General features: G+C 34.7%; 1 protein-coding gene across 41 annotated transcripts in view; it reads left to right on the top strand.

The window, feature by feature from the left end:
• The window catches only part of Zbtb20 (zinc finger and BTB domain containing 20), a 795,965-nt gene that overhangs the window by 529,236 nt on the left and 249,855 nt on the right, over positions 1–16,874 (top strand). For 8 of the 41 annotated variants that reach the window (XM_058572844.1, XM_058572831.1, XM_046425141.2 and 5 more), the window contains one exon: positions 14,836–14,935. The exons of the other annotated variants lie outside the window; for them this stretch is intronic. The gene's annotated coding sequence lies outside the window, so the exon portion shown is untranslated. The remainder of the gene's footprint in view (positions 1–14,835; positions 14,936–16,874) is intronic. 41 annotated transcript variants of the gene reach the window in all.

Genomic DNA, 16,874 nt, shown 5'->3' on the forward strand with positions numbered 1-16,874 from the left:
CTAATTGTATTAATACAAGAGGGATTGTACCATATATAATGTCTTATTACCTTATAATCTAATACATGTAAATCTGCCTTATTGCTTTTTAGCAACTTCACAATATTTTTGTAGGTATGGATCACAGTTTGTTTTAACCAATCATGGAATATTTGGTGAACACTTTTACTTATATAATCAAAATTCTAACAGCCTTTTTATTTTTTATTGGTTTTATTTTTTAAATACATGACAGCAGAATGCATCACAATTCTTACACACACAGAGAACAATTTTTCATACCTTTGTTTATGTATAAAGTATGTTCACACCAATTCATGTCTTCATACATGTACTTTGGATAATGATGTCACATTCCACCATCCTTGCTAATCCCCTGCCCCAACCCCTATTTCTCACCATGCACAAAACTCAACTCAAAATGGTCAAGAACTTAGGAATAAAACCGGAGACCCTGTGTCTAATAGAAGAAAAAGTAGGCCCTAATCTCCATCATGTGGGATTAGGCCCCAACTTCCTTAATGGTACTACTATGGCGCAAGAATTAAAACTAAGAATCAATAAATAGGATGGACTCAAACTAAAAAGTTTATTCTCAGCAAAAGAAACAATCTGAGGTGAATAGAGAGCCTACATCTTGGGAGCAAATTTTTATTCCTCACACATCAGATACAGCACTAATCTCTAGGGTATATAAATAACTCAAAAAGCTAAACACCAAAAAAACAAATAATCTCATCAATAAATGGGCCAAGGACCTGAACACACACTTCTCAGAAGAGGATATACAATCAACAAATATATGAAAAAATGTTAATCATCTCTAACAATTAGAGAAATGAAAATCAAAACTACTCTAAGATACCATCTCACTCCAGTCAGAATGGCAGCCATTATGAAGTCAAACAACAATAAGTGTTGGCAAGGATGTGGAGAAAAAGGCACACTCATACACTGCTGGTAGGCCTGCAAATTGGTGCAGTCAATATGGAAAGCAGTATGGAGGTTCCTTGGAAAATTGGGAATGGAACCACCATTTGACCCAGCTATCCCTCTCCTCAGTCTATACTCAAAGGACTTAAAAACAGCATACTACAGGGACATAGCCACATCAATGTTTATAGCAGCACAATTCACAGTAGCTAAACTGTGAAGCCAGCCTAGATGTTCTTCAGTGGATGAATGGTTAAAAAAATATATGGCATATACACATATACTCGGCAATAAATGTGAATAAAATCATTGCATTTGCAGGTAAATGGATGGCATTGGAGAAGATAATGCTAAGTGAAGTTAGCCAATCCCAAAAAATCAAATGCCAAATGTTTTCTCTGATATAAGGAGGCTGACTCATAGTGGGGTAGGGAGGGAGAGCATGGGAGGAATAGATGAATTCTAACAGCCTTTTTAAAGTGTTTGCTAGACCTTAATCTAAAGTAACTCAAAACCTTTCTGTTTATTATATGTTCACAGGAGAAAAGTCACTATATGTGTGCATATGGATGTATACATATGTGTGTGTAACATATTAGAGAAGATTGCCTTGAACCTTAATTTTACAGTATAAAACATTTTGCAGTATAAAATGGCAGTATGGCCACAGGCAAAGTGGATAATGTCTCTTTGTGATCCTGGCTGAATTGTGGCCTCACATGGAAGTTGGCATACTTCTTGAGAGTTTTAATGCAGTTACTGATTACAGTGTCTGAGATTTTACTGCAATTTCCATTTGAGTTAAAACTGATTTTGTCTTCAAAATAAAAGCCTTTAAGAAAAGGGAAAATAATTATTTTTTCCCATGGCAGGAAATCTAAATCCTTTCATTTTATCTCCTAACATAAAAAAGGAAAGGATTCTCTGAAAAGTTGATGCAAAAACAAAAGCTCTATTGAATGTGTGATCTAGGAACTTTTTTCTTGAAGTACCTGTTAATGTCCTAAGTACCCAAGACACAGAGGGCCATATGCAGAAAAATAATTTATACCAAGGCTTATTATAATTCTAATAAAAAGTCAATTAGGGCTTTGTGAAACCATTTTGCTGCAGATTTTTTTTTATTTACCCATACACTTTAAAATCTAAGGAATAATTTTGTTTGTGGGCATTGACATGATTACTGTATATAAAATGTTGAGATTATATAGCTCTTAATACAGAAAACTCAACGCACAAGTAAGCCATGTTTGAACCTTGAAAGCATGATTGCTTTTAATGACAGAGTGTATCAAGGTCAAGACAAGGTGCTCTCAGCAGATGGAAGACTTTCAAAGTAAAAAAAAAAAGTATCATTTACATTTAAAATATATTGAGTTACACGTGATTTCTAAGGACTACTTGGTTGTTCTAGTTATAACCATGGCTCACATGTAATATAATCATGTGACAAGTATCTGATCTACCTCTTACATATTTGCCTGGCAGGTGTTTTCTGTAGAAATGCTGGCAAAAAAAAATGAAGGAGGAAGGCATTCCTCAGTATCTTGTGATAAACCCACTAGAAGTCACTACTTTCAGGGGGACTGGAAAGAAAATGTCAGAGGACACATCTGTGCCTTGGCAAGAAATAGATGTCATGTCTCTTTGGCTTTTAACCTTGAATATACTTGGAGAACTGCTTAGGAGACTTTCTTCATGTTTATTTGTGTCTGTGGCTCCCTTACTTTATTTTATTTTGAATTTGTTTTCAGACTGAGTTAGGCAATATTTATATTTGAACCATATTTTGTTCAGAAAGTCTGTTGAAGCTATTCTGTATTATGTATCTACCTTAATTTTTTTTTAATACAACACAGTGAACTGATTAACGGTACTTGAGTACATAGGTAACAAGGCCTCATGAAGGCTAGCTCTCACCTCCTTAGTAAGGATCTCTGACTGAGTTTTAGGTGCGAGATGCCAGGCCCTTCCCAATCAGGATTATGGAAGTGATTGCCTTCTCTCTTTTCCTATCTCTCATTCTGTGTTCTTTCTCCATTCTTATTCTTTCATTCTCTTCCTCCCTTCCTCCCTTCCTCTCCCCCCACCCTCTCTCAATCTTTCTCTTCCCGTTTCATGAAAATTCATTTATCTGTGACATTTAAAGACTCTGTCTGAGAGGTGTCTGGAGCTGTGGCCGGCTGTGTACATCAATAGTTTCAGAGAATCTGGCACTCTGTCAATATTTGGGGGCCTTGATAACTGCACTTAAATGCAGGGCTTGCCAGCCATCATGCTCTCTGTGCCTCAGTAACAGGTCCCAATGAGTGGATATTAGCATGTCAGATCCTTTCACAAGTGGCAACACCTGGTAGACAGTTTATAGGCATCTTACATGTGTCTCCACCTTTCTGATTGCCTCATTTATATGTCATTTTTCAAACTATATACAAAAATAAGAGTTTTTTTAAAGTACTCTTACAAAAGCTGAAGTAAATGACATTATACAATCTGCATTTGGTAGGTTTTATAGTACATAGGTGATGGATTATTGGCAGCATATTTTTTAAGTCTCATTTTTAATAATCAAAATGGAGAGAACCACTTTTGCCTTTCCAATTTGCAAATTAATAAAGGACAAAATAGGAAACATAATAAGACTTTCAGCAATTATACATATGGGAGGTTAGGGAAGATAGTATGCATATAGTAAAACAGGTTTGAGGAAAACATTTTAAAATTATATTCTAGATGGTTTTTATTTGTTGCTTGTTTTGTTTTTATTCTCCCTTAGGCTATGATATTTGAGCCAAAATTGTTGTTTGTATTTTATGGTTTAACATATTTTATATGTTTCTTAAGCCACTGGGACTTTCCAGGTGATGTATCCTTAGCTCAAGTTTCAGATTAGTGTAATAATGATTTATATGCATGAAGAAGAAATATTAGTTGGTAAGAAAAATAAAGTTTTTCTCTGAAACAAAACTATTTACTATTTTCAGACATTTCTCAGTTGTTCTAATATTTCATTGGAATGGCACATTTATAAATTGAATCCTTAAGGTATTATTTTATCAACTTTCCCATGAACTGCCCTAGATAACAACAGTGTATTGGCCTTTCAAGCTCTATAGAGAGACCAATGTTAGGGCAGTATGATAATACATAAAGTATATGAACTTTAAAGAAAGGAAAAAAGAAGTTTTCTTTCCTTGATGTGTCTTTGTCTGGTTTGGGTATCAGGGTAATACTAGTCTCAGAATGAGTTTGGAAGGGTTCCCTCAGTTTCTGTTGCATGGAATAATGTGAGGAGTATTGGTGTTAATTATTTTTTCAAATTATACTAATTTGTTTATTACATGATATTTTAATAGCCAAGTGATGTGTATTTGTAAACTTTCAGAATGGTGTGCATCATTGCCTAATCTGGTTTTTTTTTTTGAAATTTGTGTTTGCATTAAATTTATTTTTAGCTGATATATAAAAAGATTATAAATATTTATGAGATACCCATGTGATGTATATATATATATATATATATATATATATATATATATATATATATATATCCATTCTGTAATGTTTAAATCAGGACAAACATACCTCTATTGAAACATTTATCATTTCTTTTATTTATTTACTTATTATTTGTTCTAATTAGTTATACATGATGGCAGAATGCATCTCATTTCATTGTAGACAAATGGAACACAACTTTTCCTTTCTCTGATTGTACATGATGTAGAGTCGCACCATTTGTCCAATCATACATATACCTAGGGTAATAATGTCCTTCTCATTCCACCATCTTTCCTACCCCATGTCCCCTGTCTCCCCTTTGCCCAATCCAAATTTCTACCATTCTTCCCATGCCCCCCCCCATTATGGATAAGCATCCACTTATCAGAGAGAATATTCAGCCTTTGGTTTTTTGGGATTGGCTTACTTTGCTTAGCATGATATTTTCCAACTCCATCCATTTATCTGCAAATGCCATAGTTTTATTCTCTTTTAATGCTGAGTAATATTCCATTATACATATATATCACAGTTTCTTTTTCTTTTTCTTTTCTTTTTTTTTTTTAGTTGTAGGTGAACACAAATCTTTATTTTTTTTTTTATGTGGTGCTGAGGATCGAACCCAGGGCTTCACACGTGCTAAGCGAGCGCTCTACCCAAGCCCCCACAGTTTCTTTATTCATTCATCTATTGAAGAGCATCTAGGTTGGTTCCAATCTCCAGTAATTAGAGAATGCAAATTAAAACTACTCTAAGATTTCATCTTACTCCAGTCAGAATAGTAATTATCAAGAATACAAGCAATTATAAGTGTTGACGAGGATGTGGGGGAAAAGGTACACTTATACATTGCTGGTGCACTGCAAATTGGTACAACCACTCTGGAAAGCACTGTGGAGATTCCTTAGAAAACTTGGAATGGAACCACCATTTGACCCAGTTATTTCACTTCTTGGTCTATACACAAAGGACTTAAAATCAGCATACTATAGTGATGCGGCCACATCTATGTTTATAGCAGCTCAATTCACAGTAGCTAAACTGTAGAACCAACCTAGGTGCTCTTCAATAGATGAATAGATAAAGAAACTGTGATATATATACACAATGGTGTTAATTCTTCTTTGAAGGTCTTGTAGAACTCAGCTGAGAATCCATCTAGTTCTGGGCTTTGTTTGGTAAGGTTTTGATAGCATCTTCTATTTTATTGCTTGAAATTGATCTGTTTAAACTGTGTAGGTCCTCCTGATTCAGTAGATTATGTGTCTCTAGAAATTTGTCTACATCTTCAAGATTTTCTATTTTATTGGAGTATAAATTTTCAAAATAGTTTCTAATTATCTTTTGTATTTTAATAATGTCCCTTGTGGTATTTTCTTTCCATTACAAATTTTAGTAATTTGTGTTTTCTTTCTCTTCATTAGTGTGGCTAAGTGTTTATTAATTTTGAGATACCAGTTTTATCTAAGACATCAGGTCATGTTCATACCAAGGTTTCCAGATATCTAAGAGAATATCCTGTAACTCTTAATGCCTCTTTCTTGGATCCACTGAATCAACAATAGCTTCTAAGATTTACTTTGTAAAAAAGGTTGAAACTAAATTTTTGATGCACATATCTTACAATAGGGACCATTGCCTTTGTTCTTTGTGAAGAAATGACCTTCAAAACAGCTATATACTTCCCTACAATAAAATCCCTTTCCCCCCAATAAGTGTAAAATCTATACTTTTCAGTTTCTGATGATGTGATAATAGCCTGGAAGCCATCTGCTTAACCAGTCATAGATCCAGTTACTAGAAAAATGATGGTTGAGTTAGATATGTGAGTCTCTTAGAGTTATAAAACTGTGAATAAAATAGACTGGGAAGATAAGAACCAATAAATCTGATAGAAAATGTATACTATGGATTTTTATAGAAAATACACTACACTGGACAAACATAGAAGAAAGTTTAGACAAAAAAAGTAGATTTGAATAAATAATGTCTTTAGAGGAAAGTGCTCTATAAATTAATAAATAAGCTGCTTATTAACAGCACTGTTGGGTTCACATTCAATGCAATTTAAAAATAAGTTAGCATAGAAATCAAAACTCATGCCTCAAAGGTGCTGTATGGCTAAGTACCCAGGAAGGGTTGCTATCATGCTCAAGTTTAGCTCACTAGTTTGTGGTTCACATTACCTTGATTTTCTCTTCTCTGTCGAATGGAACTTCAGTATTTGAGAAAGTACACCCAAATGTAACCATTTTAAAACCTCTCTTGCAAGTTAAAGACACGGAAATATAGCTCCCATTCTATGAAGTATCCTATGATAGCCCTGGTAAAACTGACTTGCCAGTCCTTTGACAATACCAGGGCATGATGTCCTGCTAATACCTTTTTTTTCCTCTTAGCCCAACAAGAGCTCAACTGAACTGAGGCAAAGCTAGAGTTGTGAGCTCTCTCCACACCAGTAGCAGAGTTTTAATTTAATTTTCCCTCAATTGAAAAAATATATTAAAAGATCCCTATCTCCTTATTTTATGCCAAGCACTTCAGAATTCTCAAGAAATGACTAGCAGTGGATCAGAATCAATATGGAGAAATACAGAAGTGGTATCCCACTGGAGTCAGTTCTGGATTCTGACATTTGCTACCTTGATGATCTAGATACATGTTGTCCAACATTAGCAAACCCAATATATTTTAAATCGTTGGTGTGGCATTTCAAAATTACAAAACAAAATTAATTTTAATTTGAAATTATATTTTAAGGAGCAGAGAGGGAAGAGTGACACAAAATCACATTAACAACAGGATAACAGAATGCCTAAAAGGCTGTAAATCACAATTTTAAATGTTGACCATAAGGAATGTACATTTCCAAAGTGCAGTGCTCTTATGCACAATGTTCAAATAGCAATAATAAGGAAGGACAATTATTTGAAATGAATACTCAGTAAAAACAGAGATGGGGGCATGCACAGAATGTTGTTAAATAAGAGTTATTGTTAGTTTTATTTAGGGGGGAAGAAAACCTCAAAAGTGGCAACTCATCTACTTCACTATCATTTATGTAGAAAAATTCATATAGCTATATTGATTTATATGTGCTAATAGCTGCGAAACTAACACCACACATGCTTGCCTACTTTGCTTCTTTTATGTGAGATTGTCCTTTTTCAACAAATTTAAGACACTCCAAGAGTAGGTATGTATTTTTGTTTCCTTTGAATCTTCTTGCAAGTCTTGTACTTTCCATTGCCCATGATGGCTTAGTCAGTGTCATTGAAGAATTGAAAATAAAGTGTGTCTAGCTCTGAGGGCAAGTTAGCATCTAGATGTAGGGCCCAAGGTTAATCAAGAGTATGATATGTAAAACTAAAATTTAATTACAGTTGCAAAAGTGGAATGTATAAGAAACATACAGAATATAGACATCTCTCCTGTTTCATCTGGACATAGATTAGACACAATCATGCTGTTCTTTAAGAAAGAGTCAAAGACATTGAGGGTTTCCTGTTTGTTTTTGTTTTTGTTTTATCTTAGGAAAAAAAGAGGCTTAAGGTAGTGAGCTACACCCAACTTCCAAGCAAATTATGGAAAGAAAGAATGGGACTTTCTCTCTTCTTCATAGAAGCTCCATAGTAATAAAATGTGCTTATACTGCAACAGAAAAACTTTAAATTTGACAGTGAGGTGGGTTCTTGGGCTTCTAAACACCAAAAGGAGAGTGGTGGGATTGTCTTCTATGAAATTCTTTAGTTAAACAAGATAGACTCATATCTTTCTGGAATGGCCTAAAATGTGGCAGGGAGAGGGAAAAAAATGACATTTTTCAGTAGTGTTTTTGTTTTCTTCCCCGTCTTCCTTAAAGCCACTTTATTAAAAAGCAAAAAAATTGCCCAAAGTCACCAGGACTTTTAAATGTACTTGACCACAGTGAGGGTAATAGAAATGCCACCAACATTTTAGTGGAGAATAACACCATTACCATCATTTCCCACAATAATTGATTTCTACAAACATGAAATTGTAGTTGCAGTTGCTGAAAAAAAAATTATGAAGAAAGGATTAGAACTTGTTTAAGATTTTTTAAAAAAAAATGTGCAGTAGACTTTTAGTGGAAAATTCATCATGTTTCATTGATTTTTTTGTTGTCAATATTTGGAGTCAAACCGATTACCATTATACTCAAACCATTCCCTTCCTATGGCATTAAATATTTTTTATTTATCTCTGAAACCATGAAGCCAATTGTGTTGGTGGTATTTGCTATAAAATAAGGAGAGAGGCCCACAGATTGTAAATAGGGAAAAAGCCTAAATTCAAATATTTATTTATACTAAACTGTTTCTACCTGCCAAGTTCTTTTCCAGGAATTGAAGGTACACAGGTACATACATTTCTGTTGCTAGAGTTCTCACTGATTAGGGGGAGAAACTGATGGGGAAACAGATCCATACAAAGTGATTGGTTATAGATAGAGATCTGTGCAAGATGCTATGTAGGTTTGCCTGGAATGTTTCTGGCTTAAGCCTCATAGTCCTGGTAAAATCATCATAAGGCCCTTGCAAACTTCAAAAATGTCCCTGTTTGAACAATAAATTATATGGCCTATAAATAGCCATATCAATTAAAAATCTGCCTGTGGTTGTCAGGGAAGATTTTCTGCAGAATGGGACAAAAATCAAAAATATTGAGAATGCTTTGCCATATATATTCCCTCTATCCAAATAGAAGGGAGAAAAGGGGAAGACTGACTAGCTTTCCTTTTTCTTAGAGGTAGAGTCAGAATTTGGCACAGATTGGGTAAGGGGAGTGGGAGAAGACAGGACATCTATACCCAGTTTTTGATATGTGGTATGAACAAAGGTTGTCATTAAATGAACAATTAAGCTATTAATTCCCTGAGGTGCTCAAGACTGAAAAGTAGGGTGAGAAAGAACTAGAAGCAATAAGGGGCCAGGGAGACAAACTAACGTTCAATATAAGGAAAAGGAGTTTTTACAAAGAGAAGTGTCTGACAGTGTGATGGAACTACCTGTGACATGGAATCCCATGTCCTTGGTAATGTTGAGCAGATGCTGAATGGAGCAGACTTGGGCACCAGATCATGACTCAGACCACTGGTTATATAATGTCCTTTGCCATGTCATTACCGTGTGAGTTTATGATTCTACATGCATCAGGTATTTTTAAGTAGCTTTTAAAAATTCTGTATTTGGGATAGAGACTCCAAAAGTTAAAAATGAAGAAATGCCATTGGAAAAAAAAGAAAAAACTGCTTGAGCTAAAATCTCTTGTTATATATTCTGAACACACATTAAAAAGCATCCAGGGAACATAAAGCAGATCTCACTGAGCTCATAATTTGCCACTCATACAAGGTAAACAGCCTCTAGACACATAATATTCAGGAGACATGCCTCACTTAGAGGTTTTCACCACTTGGGCACATGTTCATTTTAAGATGGGATAGCTGCAAAGTCTTTCCTACCAGTTTGATTTGTATAACTCTGAGTTGTAAAATGGGACTGATGGCAAAGTGATTGGTTATAGATAATTAATATAATCAATTAAATTGGTTAATGATAATTAAAGAGAAACAAAGAAGAAAACTGAACAAAGGATATATTCTGTGCAAACTTTGAAGTTTAGACTGTTTCAGGGGTCCTTGTCATGGTAAGAAAGATGTCCACCTCACCACCACCACTACCACCTAAAAAGAATAGCAGACAAGTGACAAAAGGAGGCTCTTGGTAACATGGGAATTAAGAGAAGGATAAACTAATGCTATACACATGAAGAGGGAGGAGGAAGTTGTTGTGGACACAGGCAATGCCTCCAACATCCTGCACAGAGATTTGTGATCAGGTTAGAGTCACTTTACCCCTTCCCCAGGGCATTAGAGAGGAATGGATCAGGCCTGACATCTTGAAGCTCAGCTTTTCCAGAGGCCTAAGAAGGAGGGCAAAACAGATAGAGCCAGATTCTTCTTGCTGGCCTTTTTATATCCAATTCTTTAATTTCTACATTTACAAATTAAAATGTTTTCCATTTAAATCCAAGAGAAAAGCTTCTGAAGGCAGTAAAAATCACTCTAGTTCTTTAGTGGTTAAGAGTATATGGGGCTTTGGAGTGAGGGAAAACTAGTTTTGAATCTATGCAACTCGCATATTTATAGTTAAGTATTTAAATCCCTAAGTTTTAGTTCCCACATTTGAAAAAAAAATGAGAATGCATATACCATAAAGCTGTTGTGAAAAGATTGAATTACACATGTAGATTGTGCAGCACATGTGCTATCTGGCAAAGGATTATTAACAATAAAAATTTTATTCAATAAGGACTATTAGTTTTTGCTGTAATGTTCTCTAATCATCCATTCAAAGCTCTGCCTCATCTTACATTGCTGCTTTTTGTCTGTTTCTTCACATTCGGGTTCCAGTTTGACCTGCTTCCCCAGATAATACTGCCCCTGCTTCAAAAACTCTTGGCTCCTATGTTCTTTGTTATATCTAGAATTATTTACAAATTCAATACCAACAATAGACAAAAGTTTTAAATCCAAAAAGGAATACATGACATTTGAAGAGCACGTTTCTTAAGTTCTAAAGATATTCTTTATCCTTTATGACACTAACCCTGAGACTATGCATGTCAAGTGAACAGGGAACAAGGATTGTATTATTGTTTTCTAGCCTCATAGGAGGTTAAAATGACTTAGCAAAAGTAAGTGGATGGCCTAACATGAAGAATCTTACATTCTTTTTTTAATTAATTTATTTTTTTTAGTTTGTAAATGGACACAATATCTTTATTTTTATTTATTTAGTTTATGTGGTGCTGAGGATCAAACCCAGGGCCTTATGCGTGCGAGGCAAGTGCTCTATCACTGAGCTAAAATGCCAGCCCAAGAATCTTGAATTCTTGATTCCAAACCTGCCAGGTCTCCTTTCCCTTCATTTTGCAAAGTCATCCTAGAGAGGATGATCCTAAGTGTTATTCTTATATTATATATTCATTTTTATTACACAGCTAAGATGCTTTCTGGATTTGTATTGACCCCTTAATATTACCCTTATAACACAGGGAGAAATCTGTAATTCCTTGTTAAACAGCCAAAGCCATCCTGTCACCAAAGCTATCATATGTTAGATCACATGTCAGTGTCTGCAACCTAGCCAGGCCTTAGCTCTCAGGATCTACTTGTTGCAAGTGAGTTTATGTGCCTTGAAGCATATGGCCTTGATATATGATACCAGAGCAAAAGAGCAAGGTATTTCAAGCTGGCCACAATTTTATTGACTCTCACAAGCTTGCTTTGTAGTTGTTCCAGTAAACTAGATGAGAAATTTCTGATGCTCCAAGCCATCCAGTGTTCAGGACTCCATTTCATGATTCAGAATCCAACAAAACAACTCAAGAGTGCTGTTGTGTGACCCTGTGACCACATGGATAAATAATTGCTTAGTAATTCTTTTTGAGGCAGAAAATTCTAAACATGGAGGAACCATTTCCCCTTAATAGGAGCCAGAAATCCTATGAGTGCTTGAAATGGCATTCACAAGTCTGAATGGTAAACAGATAAAAACAGGAGCGCACCAGTTGCACAAATGACTTGCTTGTCACAAACTTGTCATTGCAGTAATCTAACATTTCTTTCACAGAGCCCGACGGAAAGTATGAAACAAACAGGCCCTGCTGACGTTTTGGCTCTGTTAAGCCTTCCTCCAAGCTAAAGCATCTGCAGCATCTTCCTGTTCTAGACCCTTTATCTGCTGAAGTTAGCTGATACTGTACATGTCAAAGAAATGTTTGACTATTGCATAAACAAGTTGATGACAAGCAAGTTATTCCTGCAATTGAAATACTGCTGCTTTTAGCAGGCTGCCATTTTGACCTTCATTTTATTATAAAGAAGAACCTTAACAGAGCAAAGCACTGGAAAGATACCAGCATTGTTGGCCCAGGCTTGTGCAGGTCAACAAAGACCACCTATCTGGTCATAGGTGTGGTGGTATAGTGGGCATACTAGGCAATTCCATCAGAGTTATGAATGGGATTTCCTAGTAAAATATAGATGTTTTGAATACATTGGACTATCCCAAGGATTGCTCTTGGAGGGGTAAAATCAACTACACGAAAGTTCATTTTCTTTTGCTTTCTTTCTATTCCATACCCCCACACAAGTGCATGCACATACACACACCTGGGTATGCTTTATCAAATGTTAATGGCTGGGACACTTAAATGAAAATTGTATATTCCCACTATATACATTGTTTTTGCCAGTTCTTGCTGTTCCTCCTTATTGGTGGCCTCCCCTACTCTACTTCTCATTTGGCATAGTATCTAGAACATCTTAATCTAATCAGAGATATGCCCTTATCTCCTGAAAGGCAAGTAGGTAGCGCCCTCACAGAAACCTCAGGCAGCCCTCCCTAAGACCTCGCTAGTTCATCCCAACCTCGGCTGCCAGCAGGGAGTGCTCACACACTGTGTAACTGTTGACTCTTGTCTGAAGAGTCCTCCTCCCCTGGGGGACCCACCCTCAGTGGGTCCCAGCCTTATCAGCCTACAGAGCCTGGCTGGAGCCTGTAATAGGAGCTTGCCTATGGCCCACCCTGCTAAGCATTCTGCTTTTGTTGGTGCCATAGGATATCAGCACTTGGAACAATGGAGCATTTGCCCTAAGACTGTGGCTTTTCATAATACTGAGCTTCTCTTATTCACCAGGGTGTCAGGTGCCTTGTATTCTTTTTAGACCCTTCAGGTCTGTTCAGGGTACACTGATGCTGTCTGGTCTATTTTAAATATTAACATGAAAAACTTTCATTCTCTGACTTAAGTTGTGGCTAGTGCCACAGATGCTTTCATTTTTAAAAGTCTTGTGTAAAAATGATTATCATTGTTCAGCCATGAGAGCCAAATTTCTTGCCAAAGTGGTGTAGGCTTTAATTTTCTTTTAGACTTGGCAAACTGACCACAATACTGTCTCCCAGATGAATTCTTTACTCCCATCCCAAATATCTCATGCTGTAATCTATACCTCCGCTTTATGGAACAACTACCTCAAAGGACAGGTGGAAAGAGTGTGAGAAGAGGGCCCAGTTCTTGATACAGTTAAGGACATTGTCTCTGGAAAAGGAAGTGAGGATAGTTTGAGGCAGCAATTGAAGGTTTCTCAAAAGAAAATATGTGAATGAGCAATTTGAATTTTAAATAGAGTTTTACTGACTTTTTCTTTCTTTTTAAAGTTCCTAATAGGATTTCCATAATGATTTTGTGTTTTCTTTCTTAATAGAACTTAAATGGCAAAGAAATGATATGCTATTTTTGATTCAGAAAAAAACAAAAGTCTTTTTTATGGGAACTCTCTTTTTAAATACACATTAGGAAATAGATAATGGGGGGGGGGTTTCTCTTCCTATCAGGGGAGAGCTAATTAGTGTGTACGCTTGTGCTTTTAATATTTATTTACTTATTTGATTATGTATTTATTTTAAGAAAGTAAGAAAAGAAGGAAAACACCTCTTATACTAAAGTAAATTCTTTGGATTCATAGAAATTTCGGGCATAAAAGCGTTTTGAGCAGACTGACTTTATATCACACTCTGACTTGAGAAATCTGGATACTAAGACCCAAAGATATTTAATAAAATGAACCAACATATACAATAGTCTTGTGGCAAAGCAAGGCCTAAAACCAAGGGCTGACTTTCAATTCATGCAACACCCCTCAGAGATTACATTACATTTTTAAACCTTTCTTTTAAACAAAGTCTCATTTCAGTAATTTGCATTGGTGTGCTTAAGTCTAATAGGGCAGTTGCTGTTACAGTAACTAGGACTTGGTACCGGCTAAGCTCAGGAATGTACATTTGAACAGACTGAAGATTTTTTTTTTCTTAGTTGTATTTTATCTGAGTAGTGTAAGGAATCTTTATTATTTCTGTTATTTTTTTTTCTTTTAAAAGACTTCAATGAAACATTTATTCTGTTACCATCTTGTACATGAAAACATTTTTTAAATAGGTCTGTTCTTTTAATAAGTATTCACTTAAGTAGGTCATATTCTAACATTCTTGGAGATAAAAAAAAATTATCAGATTAGCAGAAATCTGTGTTTATTTCCCCCACTTTTAGCTATGTTTGAATTGGTCCTTGTAATTGTTAGTTTCAACAAAACACTGATTAAGTCAAAACATCAATGTTTTTGTTTGTTTGTTTAGGTTCTTTTTGTTTAACACCAGAAGAAAATAAAATACGCATTTACCTTATCACAGCTATGATAATTACATACTCTATTTTTAATTTATGCAAAACTTATTTTTGAGGGTTTTCTTTTTGTTTCATTTCTCTGTTTTTGCATTTTCCAAACATCTGTACCGTGGCTGGTGGCAAGAGTAGCAGTGGCTGGCACTTTTCCTCCACATTGTGAGAGATAGAGAATTGGCTGGAATAAAACCTTGCTTTCCATATGGTCAACTTGAAATGCAGCATTGAAAAGGTATCGTCTCTTTTTATTCTCAGAAACCAGAGGTGAAACCCATGAGCAAACAGAAATATTAATGCCAATTCACCTGTTGATTTATCTCAGAAAAGACCTTGGCAATGCATCTCCGATATCATCAATTGAAAAACTTAAATAGATGATCTTTGTGTAGTGGTAGCATCTGTCTATATCAATAACGTATGCTTCTGGTCACTTGTTTAAGAAAGCCTAAAATTCTATACAATGCTAAGAAATGAATTGAAACTTTTGCTTTTGATTCACTTTGTAAATATACTTGCTGTGAAGTACTTATTACTTGGGATCTATTGTTAGTGACAGTAGAGAAAAGATGACACTACTGCTTTCCTTACCTAATTCTAGTAAGGAAGAATGCAGTCTTTGTCTTAAAAAAAATATATTTTTTAACACAAAATATTTCAAACACATAAAAGTATAAAGAATCATATGAAATATAAGGATCCAGAACCCAGGTTCAAAAAATTTTAATTATTTGGAATATTTGTTTCTGAATATGTTTCTATCCTTTATTATTCCATCCTAAGTTACTTACAGTGTGACAAACTAAATGTGTAGACTGATGAGTTTAAGATAATGCCTATGTGACAATACCAAACCCAAGATATAGAACATTTATAATACCTAGGAAGAGTCCTTGTGCTCTCTTCTACTTGATATTCTCCAAAGCTTTATCAAAAAGTTTAAAACAAGCAAAACTATTCTGATCTCTATTATCATGAGTTAGTTTTATGTAAGTTACATGCTATACTTATATTACTAAAATTAATTTATTGATTCTCTCATTGTTGGACACTATTTTCAATGTTTTCTGTTGACAAACAAATTAATATTTTTATGCATATATATACAGCAAGGTGGGATTGCTAAAAATTAAGAAATATGTATTTTTTGAGCTTTACTAGGTATTAAAACATTCTCTTCAAAGTGATAGGATAGTACCAATTTATATTCTCATTAGCAATCTGAGAGATTTCCCATCTGAAATGGTCAGATATAAAAATTTTTGTCATTTTAATAGGGATTAGTGTCTTTTTTTCCGTTTATAAGCTATTGGGATTTCCTCTTATGTGCTGCCTATTTATGTCTCTTGCTTATTTTTCTATTGAGTTATTAGTTTTGCTGTCACTATTTTGAAGGTTTTTGCTTTGTTTTGTTTTGGCATCAGTTGTTGTTATAGTATTCCGGATTCTTTTTCCTTTGGGCCTTAGAGAGGACAAATATCTTTTCCCAAAATTTGTGGTTTGTATTTTAAATGTATCTTTAATAACATTAATGTTTTAAAAACTTCTAATTTTAATGGTTATTGATATTTTCCTTTATGGTTTGTACTTTTATGTCATTTAAGAAATCTTTCCATATGCCAAGGTCATAAAGAAAACTTCCAATATTTTCTTCTAACAGTTTTTAAGTTTTGCACTTTATATTTAGGAACTTTATTTCATCCATTGTACTGTTTTTCTATCCCTATATTAATACCATAGTGCTGTGGTTACCATTATTTTATAATACTCTTGCATTGTTAAGGAAGATATCTCTACCTTGTTCCTTTTTAAAATTCTCTTAGCTCCTCTTGGCAGTTTGCTATTTGATATGAATTCAGAGTCAGTCAAGTTTGTCAAAAGCCCTGCTGAATTTTATTTGTAATTACATCAATTTTAGAGAATAATTTGAGAGGAAAATTGATATTTTTGTAATGTCTCTTTCTGCCCATTGACTACATCCCTGTACTTATTCACATCTTCCTTCATGTTATCTAATAAGTTTTGTAATTTTCACCATAAAGGTGTTCAACCTATTTTGTTAAGTGTTGTCCTATATAACTTAGAAGTTTGTGCTATTATGTACAGAATCAGTTTTCTATTTCACTGATTATTAATTATGGTTATTATTGGTATATATTCAGCAATCTTATTTC

The sequence above is a fragment of the Marmota monax genome, unplaced genomic scaffold (genome assembly GCF_021218885.2).
Source record: "Marmota monax isolate L192 unplaced genomic scaffold, Marmota_monax_Labrador192_F-V1.1 WCK01_AAM20220418_F8-fsc00119, whole genome shotgun sequence".
Lineage (NCBI taxonomy): Eukaryota > Metazoa > Chordata > Mammalia > Rodentia > Sciuridae > Marmota > Marmota monax.